The 8,970-nt window shown below is 44.1% G+C and overlaps 1 pseudogene; it reads left to right on the plus strand.

Annotated features, from left to right (window-relative positions):
* Positions 1-225: 225 nt before the first annotated feature.
* LOC128064034 (uncharacterized) lies at positions 226-8,300 on the plus strand (annotated as a pseudogene).
* The last annotated feature ends 670 nt before the right edge of the window (positions 8,301-8,970 follow it).

Genomic DNA, 8,970 nt, shown 5'->3' on the forward strand with positions numbered 1-8,970 from the left:
GGAAGAAACCGATACTCCAGGAATCTTCTCTATACCCTAGTCTGATTGATTTAGACACTGAAATCTCTCCTCCCCCGTATATCCCACCACCTTTGCTCCTGCAGGTACCTCAGGTGTCATCCGGAGAACAAAGGGGGAACTCAGAATCCTCGGCTCCGCAGCAGGAAGGGGGGCCAGCCCAGGGAACTCGCAGAAGGACCCGAGGGGGCGGAGACTCGTCTGACTATGGGAGCCGAGAGGCCCCTTCGTCTACTGTTTGAGCGCTTCCTGTCCGGGTCGGGCCGGCAAATCCTGACGGAGAACGGAATTATCAATATTGGCCGTTCTCTACCAGCGACTTATATAACTGGAATGCTCAAAACCCCTCTTTTTCTGAAAAGCCCCAAGGCCTTATTGATCTTTTAGACACTATCCTGTTAACTCACAATCCTACTTGGGATGATTGTCAGCAGCTGTTACAGGTGCTTTTCACCACAGAGAAACGGGAGCGAATTCTGTCAGAAGCGCGGAAACACGTTCCTGGAGTGGATGGGAGACCGACCATGCAGCCCCACTTAGTGGAGGAAGGGTTCCCTTCCGTGCGGCCGAACTGGGACTTTGAGTGCACGGAAGGTAGGGAGCATCTTCAGGTCTACCGCCAGACTCTAATGGCCGGCCTCCGGGCAGCCGCCAGGAAACCGAGGAATTTATCTAAGGTGAATCTGATAAGACAGGAGCCAAACGAGAGCCCGGCAGCCTTCTTAGAGAGGTTAATGAAAGCCTTTAGGCAGTATACGCCCATGGACCCCCAGGCTGATGAGTTATGAGCAGCAGTTCTGTTAGCTTTCGTGAACCAGGCAGTTCCATATCAGGAGAAAGTTACAGAAGATAGAAGGGCTGGGGGAACTGTCAATAGGATCTGGTAAGGGCAGCTGAGAAAGTGTTTAATAACAGAGAGACCCCTGAGGAGAGGGAGGAACGGATTAGATGGGAAGAAAAAGAATATGAGGAACGGATTAGACAGGAGGAAGGGGAATATAGGGCTGAAGAAAACCGGAGAAATCAGAAAGAGCTGGCTCAGATCCTTTTTGTGGGGACGAGAAAGGGGCCCGAAGCCCCGAGAACTAAAGACACCCAGTCGGGAGGAAAGGAAAAACCAGCTAGACCTGCCCTAAAGAGAGACCAATGCGCTTACTGCAAAGAGAAGGGACACTGGAAAACTGAGTGCCCCAAGAGAGATCTGAAGAAAAAGACTGTAAGAAAGGAAGAATCTTCCTCGGGGACCCACGTCTTATATGCAGGGGAAGATAGTGATTAGGGGGGTCAGGGCCCGGCACCTCTCCCCGAGTCCTGGGTAACTATTAATGTGGAGGGGAAACCGGTCAGCTTCACGGTGGATACGGGAGCCCAATACTCAGTTCTCAACCAAAAATTTGGGCCAATGTCCAAAAAGACTAGCTTGGTCCAGGGAGCCACCGGGACAAAGAGATATAACGACTACTAAATGAAAAGTGGACTTGGGAGCCCAACGGGTGTCCCACTCATTTCTGGTGATCCCAGAATGTCCGGCCCCTTTATTAGGAAGAGACCTATTGGCCAAAGTCAATGCACAAATTCACTTTGACTCTGGGGGGATATCAGTCACAGACGGGCTTGGACAACCAATTCGTGTTTTATCCCTGGCACTGAGAGATGAATACAGACTATATTCACCAAAACCCCCTGCAGCGGTGGATCCTGCTATGCAACAGTAGATTCAGAAATACCCTCTGGCCTGGGCAGAGATAGTGGGAACAGGACTGGCCAAACAAAGACCTCCCATTGTTGTTGAATTAAAAGCAAATGCTATTCCTGTGAGGGTGAAACAGTATTCCATGAGCCAGGAGGCCCGGCAAGGAATTATGCCACACATCCAGCGCCTCCTAAAGGCAGGAATTCTCAAAAAGTGCCGGTCCCCATGGAATACTCCCCTGTTGCCTGTGAAAAAGCCCGGGAGAGCAGACTTTAGACCAGTCCAAGATCTTCATGAAGTCAGCAAACAGGTGAGTGACATTCATCCCACTGTCCCTAACCCATACACCCTCCTGAGCAGCTTGCCACCAGACTATGTCTGGTATATAATTTTAGACGAAAGATGCCTTTTTCAGCTTGCCTTTGGCCCCCCAGGGCCAGGAAATCTTCACGTTTGAATGGGCTGATGAGGACGGCCAAACTGTGGGGCAGCTGACCTGGACTCGCCTCCCACAGGGGTTCAAAAACTCGCTGATGTTCAATGAGGCTCTGGGTGAAGATCTCTGTGAGTATCGAACCAGCCACCCCGAAGTTGTTCTGTTGCAGTATGTAGGTGACTTAATGCTGGCTGCTACAACTAAGGAGGTATGCCTAAAGGCCACAGGCGATTTCCTCCAGACTTTGGGGACATTGGGGTACCAGACAAGTGCGAAGATGGCCCAAATTGCTAGACAGGAAGTTATTTATTTGGGATATAAAATAAAACAGGGGCAGAGCTGGTTGACTCAGGCTATGAAAGAGACTATTCTATGGATCCCTAAGCCAACAACTCCCCGGCAGGTGAGGGAGATTTTAGGGACGGTTGGGTACTGCAGTCTATGGATTATGGGGTTTGCTGAAAAGGCCCGACCTCTATATGAAGGAAGCAGAGAAAATAGAGACTGGACTTGGACTGAGCCAATGAGGCGGGCATTTCAGGAACTTTGACAGGCGTTACTGGAAGCCCCAGCCCTTGCTCTTGCGGACCCAGCTAAGCTGTTTCAACTGTTTGTGGATGAAAAGCAGGGAGTAGGGAAGGGAGTCCTGACGCAGCAATGGGGACCTTGGAGATGGCCTGTGGCATATCTCTCTAAACGACGATCCAGTAGCTGCGGGATGGCCACCCTGTCTCCGTATCATCATGGCCACTGCTCTCCTTGTCCATGATGCTGACAAGCTGACTTATGGACAGCGTCTCCTGGTCTACACTCCTCATGCCATAGAGGGAATCCTCAAACAGCCACCTGGTAAGTGGATTTCTAATGCTCGCTTAACCCATTACCAGGCCTGCTGCTGGATGCTCCCCGGATACACTTTCAAACACCTTCTTTTCTGAACCCTGCCACTTTGCTACCCATCCCAGACGAGCCCCCAAATGTTATGCCCAAGTCGCGAAATCTCCCAGTGACCACCAGGAAGCCGATATCTGATGCAAAAGCAAGAGAGTTTTTATTACCAAGCTCGAGCTGGGGCTCCTCCCTATAGCTGCTGCGTCGGTGTCGGTGGGAGCCCCAGCTCGAGCTTGGTAATAAAAACTCTCTTGCTTTTGCATCGGATATTGGCTCCCTGGTGGTCACTGGGAGATTTCACGACTTGGGCATAACAAGTAAGTGCTGATTTTTTGCAAATATGAGTCTGTGCCAAGGACTTTTTGTTCAGAAGAGCATAAAAGGTCATTGCTGAACCATGCAAAGATCCATGCAGTAAAAGTATCCACCCCAACTTGTAAGCAAGAATACCCATTAGCTTTTGACATATGAGTAAAATCAATTTCCCAGTCCTCTCCAGGATACTTTCCACTTCGTTGTAATCCAGATTTTGCTAGCTTTTCAGTCTTTGGGTTATGTTTCTGACAAATCTCATACCTTTCGATAATGTTCTTTAAAGTTTTCATTACATTTTTACCTTCAAACAAACAAGATGCCATTTGGTAAGTACTCTCTGCACCGAAATGAAAACTCTGCTGTAAACCCGTAAGGATTTTCAGGAACTATTAATCGTCCATCCTCGGACTGTAACCATCCTTTATCCGTAATCTTAGTTCCTCTTATATCTTTCTAATTCTTGCTCAGTATATTGTGGTTTTTCCTGTTCTACAGGACCTGTCCAGATCAAGGGTGTCTGTAGTGAAGGGGTTTCCTAAAGTGCCTCTTTTCTGGCTTGACAGTCAGCCAGCTGATTACCTTCAGCTGCTTTACTCCCATCCCTGCTGTGCCCTTTGCAATGCATAGCAGCTACTTCTTTAGGACAATATATAGCAGTTAAAAGTCTCTCAATCTCTCTGAAATGCTTCATAGGTTCTCCTGTTGCTGTTTTAAACTGTCCTTCCATATTGCAGCATGAGCATGTAAAGTCAAAAAGGCATACTTAGAATGCATCTAGATATATACTCGCTGCCCTTTGCTTAACTGTAGAGCTCAGGTCAGAGCCACAACTCCGCTAAGTGAGCACTGGTTTCCTGGGGGAGAGATTTTGCTTCTAAAACCTGTTCAGCAGTCACCAAGGTGTAACCTGCTTCATGCTTTCCATCCCGAACAAAGGAACTGCCATCTGTAAATATTTCCATGTCAGGGTTGTCTAATGGGGTATCCATTAGATCCTCCCAAGCTGCATAGTTTAAAGTTAGAAATTGGGAACAATTGTGATCAGGTGTTTCATTTTCCTTCTCAGGAAGGAAAGTGGCAGGATTTAAATGTCCACACACTTTAAGCTTAGGTACTGGTCCTTCTAACAACAATGACTGATTTTAAGAAGCCTACTGTCTGTCATCCAAATATTAACCTTAGAATTTAAGATTCCATTCACATCATGAGAAGTCAGGACAGTAAGATTTCATCGATTAATTATTTTTAAAGCTTCAGGTGCTAATAAAGCTGCTGTCCCAAATATTCTTAGGGAATGGGGCCACCCACGTGAAGTTACATCCAATTCTCTACTTAGATAAGCAACAGGTTGCTGGTGAGGCCCTCGGGGTTGTGTCAAAACTCCCAAGGCCACACATTTTGTTTCAGTGACAAACAAATTAAATTCTGACCCTGTGGGCAAGCTCAAAGCAGGAGCTTGCAGGAGGGCAGTCTGAAGAACCTTTAAAAAACATCTTAGGAGAGTCGTTGTCAGAATCATTAGGTTCTAACAAAGGAGAGACTTCTGGATTTGTGTCTGCTGGCAGAGGAGGAGCATTTGAAGCAACCGGGCAGGGCTAGTAGGAAAAATTTGACATATTTTATGTTCTACTTGGGCCTTTTGTAAAGTTTTATCATCTACTTGATATTCATGCAATAAGTGTTCTGTCTGTTGTCAAGTATAGGGAGGGCTAGAATTTACCTTGAAGTGGCAGAATTACAGCTTTAATGGGAGCCCATAGGGGTCAGAAATCAACTGGAATATTTTTTCCCTGCCTGGTGACTCATTCAACAATTTCTTTGACCCGGTGCCAAATTTCTAAATCAAAACGACCTTTATTAGGGGACCAAGGATTTCATTGAACGACTGTTTGAAAGCAAGCCTCTATTCATTGGCATGAAACCAAATGTCCCTGAGCTTTAAACAAATGGTAAAATAAAGTAGAGAAAAGATGGGGCTTTCCAGCCGTTTGACCCGTGTCTTAGTACTTACCAACCTCAATAGGTTTCAACCTCAATAGGCCCTGAGTCCCTCTGTCTGAAATGCCACGTATACCAGAGTCCCTGTTCGGACGCCACTTTGGGTCCTTTAATGGATTGGAACCTGGCTGTCCAGAGTCGATGATAAGAAAGTGGAAGAGAGTAAAAGAGAGAGAGAAAGAAAGAAAGGCATGGAGACCCAAGCTCTGATGGCGCAAAGGTGCTTTAATATTTCTGTGAGTATATATAGACTGTTGTACAAGAAATTTCTTTCGATAATGATAAAGATCAGAAAACCAAACATACAGCCACCGTTACCAAGGGAACAAGGGATTAATAATGGGCACAAGGTCAGGAGACAATCCATATCTTAAGAAAGAGAATCGAAACTAAGCAGTTTTGTCGTAAGGAGAATGTTTACTGAAGGAGATTCAAGCCTCTCTCATCTTATGACCTCAGCCCTGGGAGCGGAATGCTGTTCCACTCGTTTCTGACAACAGAAACTGATAAGGAACAGAGGATTTATGAGAAACAGCACATAGGAATCCTCCTGTTAAACATTCCCTGACAGGAATCTGCTCTGGATAAGTGTCAGGGGACGTTCAACTTTAAGAGATCCAATATGTTGCATTTTCTTCGTTTGTGTAAGTTCAAGGACTTTCAGTTTCGTGTCAGCGAATAGAAGCTTATCTCCAAATGGTGGTTGAACATAATCCCTGGTTCCCCGATGAGGGCAGTTTCAATTTAGAAATTTGGAACCAGATTAAAGAGAATCTTAAATGAGCCTCACGATGGGGAAAAACTATTCCAGAATATTTCTGGCCCTTATGGGCTCTTATTAATAAAGCTGTGATTCTGCCATTTCAAGGTAACTCTGGCCCCACTCCTCCCCAATATTCGATAATAGGCAAAACACTTGTTACACGAATATGAATTAGATGATGAAACTTTACAAAAGGCTCAATTAGAACAACATAAAATATTTCAGAGTTTTCCCACCAGCCCTGCCCCAAGTGCTCCTCTTCCTCCTCTTGCAATGGGCACAAAACCGAAAGTCCCCTCAATTCAAGAACAGGATGACCCTGAAAATAATTCTTCTGAAGCTCTTTTTGACACTAAGGCTGACAATACTTTTCTTGATGACAATGATAAGCCTTTGGCACACACTCGTATTTATGGAAAAAAAAAAAACCTATCCACTCATTCTCCTTCACAATGAAGGCTTTCTGAGTTACCAGCTTTGCAGTCTCAAATCACTGAGGCTGATGGTTTCTCTGCTTTTCCTGTTTTTGAGAAATATTAACACCCAAGGGCAAATAATACCTCAATAGCAAGGCATTGATTTTTCTCACATGCAACAAATGAAAAAAGCTGTAACTATGTACGTCCTCATTTGCTTTTTACTACGGAACTTTTAAACGCTATGGCATCTTCCACTGGAAATTTTGTAACTTTATGATTGGCAACTTTTGATAAGGGCTCATCTTAAACCAGGAGAATATCTTCACTGGACCATGTGGCTTCAGGGTGTGGCCCGAGATCGTGCCAATTCTAATGCTCGAGCTGGTACTCCCCCAAACCAACTTACTTTTGAAATATTAACCCATACAGGGCAATGTGATGCTATAGAAGCTCAAATACAAAGCCCTCCTTGGTGGAAAACTAATTGACTGTAATAATTGTAGTCATCTGGTTCTTGCTGTTTGCTTTTCTATCTGTAACTATATAATGAACTTTGTATCTAAGTGGCTTAGGCGTTTTAAGTTACAAGTGATTGTTCATGCTCCTGCAGTTTCCGCTACCTCCTCTAGCTATTACTCAGGGCCACTGGATCAGAGACCCTCAATATGAGGATAAGGAGAGTATGTTGCCTCAGCAATTTAGGGTCTATGCCCCTTCCCAGCAGGAAGAAGTTACAGAACGATTTCTCCACCCCTTTCCCTGGCAACAGTATTCTCCTAAAAGCAGGAGGAAATGAAAGAGTTAATGCTTAGGCAGGCAGTCCAAGGCCCTCTAAGGAGGAGGCAAACATTCTCACTCATGCTTTCCTTAAGCCTTGTGCAACAATGTATCTTGCTGGAGAACTGACCTTTCTTTAGGTCCAGAACTAATGATTACACAGCTGAATGTCTTACTCATGGAAATGCTTTTCTTAGGCTCTATGGTAATAATTATAATTGTAACAAATCTTGCCTGGGAACCTATATCTCAAGACTTGTACCCCTGCTTACACAGCAACAGTATATCTTGCAAAGAGACATTGTCTGGAACCTGTTCTCCCTGGCTAATCTTGTACCAAAGTTATCTCAGCATGTATGTCTTGGGAAATGGCCTAATAGACCTCTTACAACGTTGAGGTATTCTTTTTATCATTCTCAACAGCTGGTTGAGAAGTATATAAGGTTCCACTTAAACTAATGAGGTGGATACTCTTTCTACCCCCACAAACCTTCTGCCTTTTACTTGGCTGATCTAGTTTGACTTCTAAAGGAATTACTGTTCACCCTGGAATAATTGATTCAGATGATAAGGGAGAAATTCAAATTATGATGTCATCTCAGATACTATGGCAGTTCAAAAAGGGGGACAAAATTGCCCAACTACTTCTTTTACCTTACATGTCTATTAACTCCTCTAATGGCATCTGGACAGGTGGATTTGGCAGTACAGATCAAAAACAGTCCTTATGGACATCAATAGTATCTGAATATGCACGACCAAATATAAATATAAAAATTAATGACAAAAGGTTTTCTGGTCTTCTTGATACTGGATCCAATATTACTATTATTTCCAAACATTTATGGCCCAAATCTTGGCCTATACAGAGAATTTCTTGCCAAATTGCAGGAGTTTCTCAAACCAAAGTACAAGAGGTTTATCACAGTGTCCAAGTATATCCATGTGAGGGACCAAAAGGCCAGCCTGCAACATTACGACCTTATGTGATAGATACACCCCTCAATTTAATATTAAGAGGTTTACTTATGCAATGGCAAACAAATATATATTCCACATTTTCCCTAGGGGCCACTGCTCACTTAACAATCAATGCACTTATTAAAATTACTTGGAAAAATGACGAGCCTGTTTGGACAGAGCAATGGCCCCTCACAAAAGAGAAATTGGAGGCTACTAAAGAACTTATCAATACACAATCGAAATCACAGCATATTGAAGACTCTTATTCCCCTTGGAATCTCCTATTTTTGTAATAAAGAAATCTGGCAAATGGCATCTCTTAACAGACCTTAGGAAAATTAATACTATCTATGAAACCTATGGGTGCATTGCAACCAGGAATTCCATCACCTACCACTATCCCTCAAAACTGGCATATTATAGATTTACAAGATTGCTTTTTTACTATGCCTTTACACCCTCTAGACCCAGAGAGATTTGCTTTCTCTCTTCCTTATCCTAATCATATTGGGCCTAATAAACTATATCAGTGGACTGTATTGCCTCAAGGAATGATGAATTCTCCCACCATGTGTCAATATTATGTAGCCAAAGCCCTTGAACCTGTGAGAAAACAATTTCCTAACTTTCTTGTTATTCATTATATGAATGATATATTGTTTTCAGCTCCATGTGTTTTAGAAACTCAACAAATGTT

This window comes from Budorcas taxicolor, chromosome 18 (assembly GCF_023091745.1).
Source record: "Budorcas taxicolor isolate Tak-1 chromosome 18, Takin1.1, whole genome shotgun sequence".
In the NCBI taxonomy this organism is placed as follows: Eukaryota; Metazoa; Chordata; class Mammalia; order Artiodactyla; family Bovidae; genus Budorcas; species Budorcas taxicolor.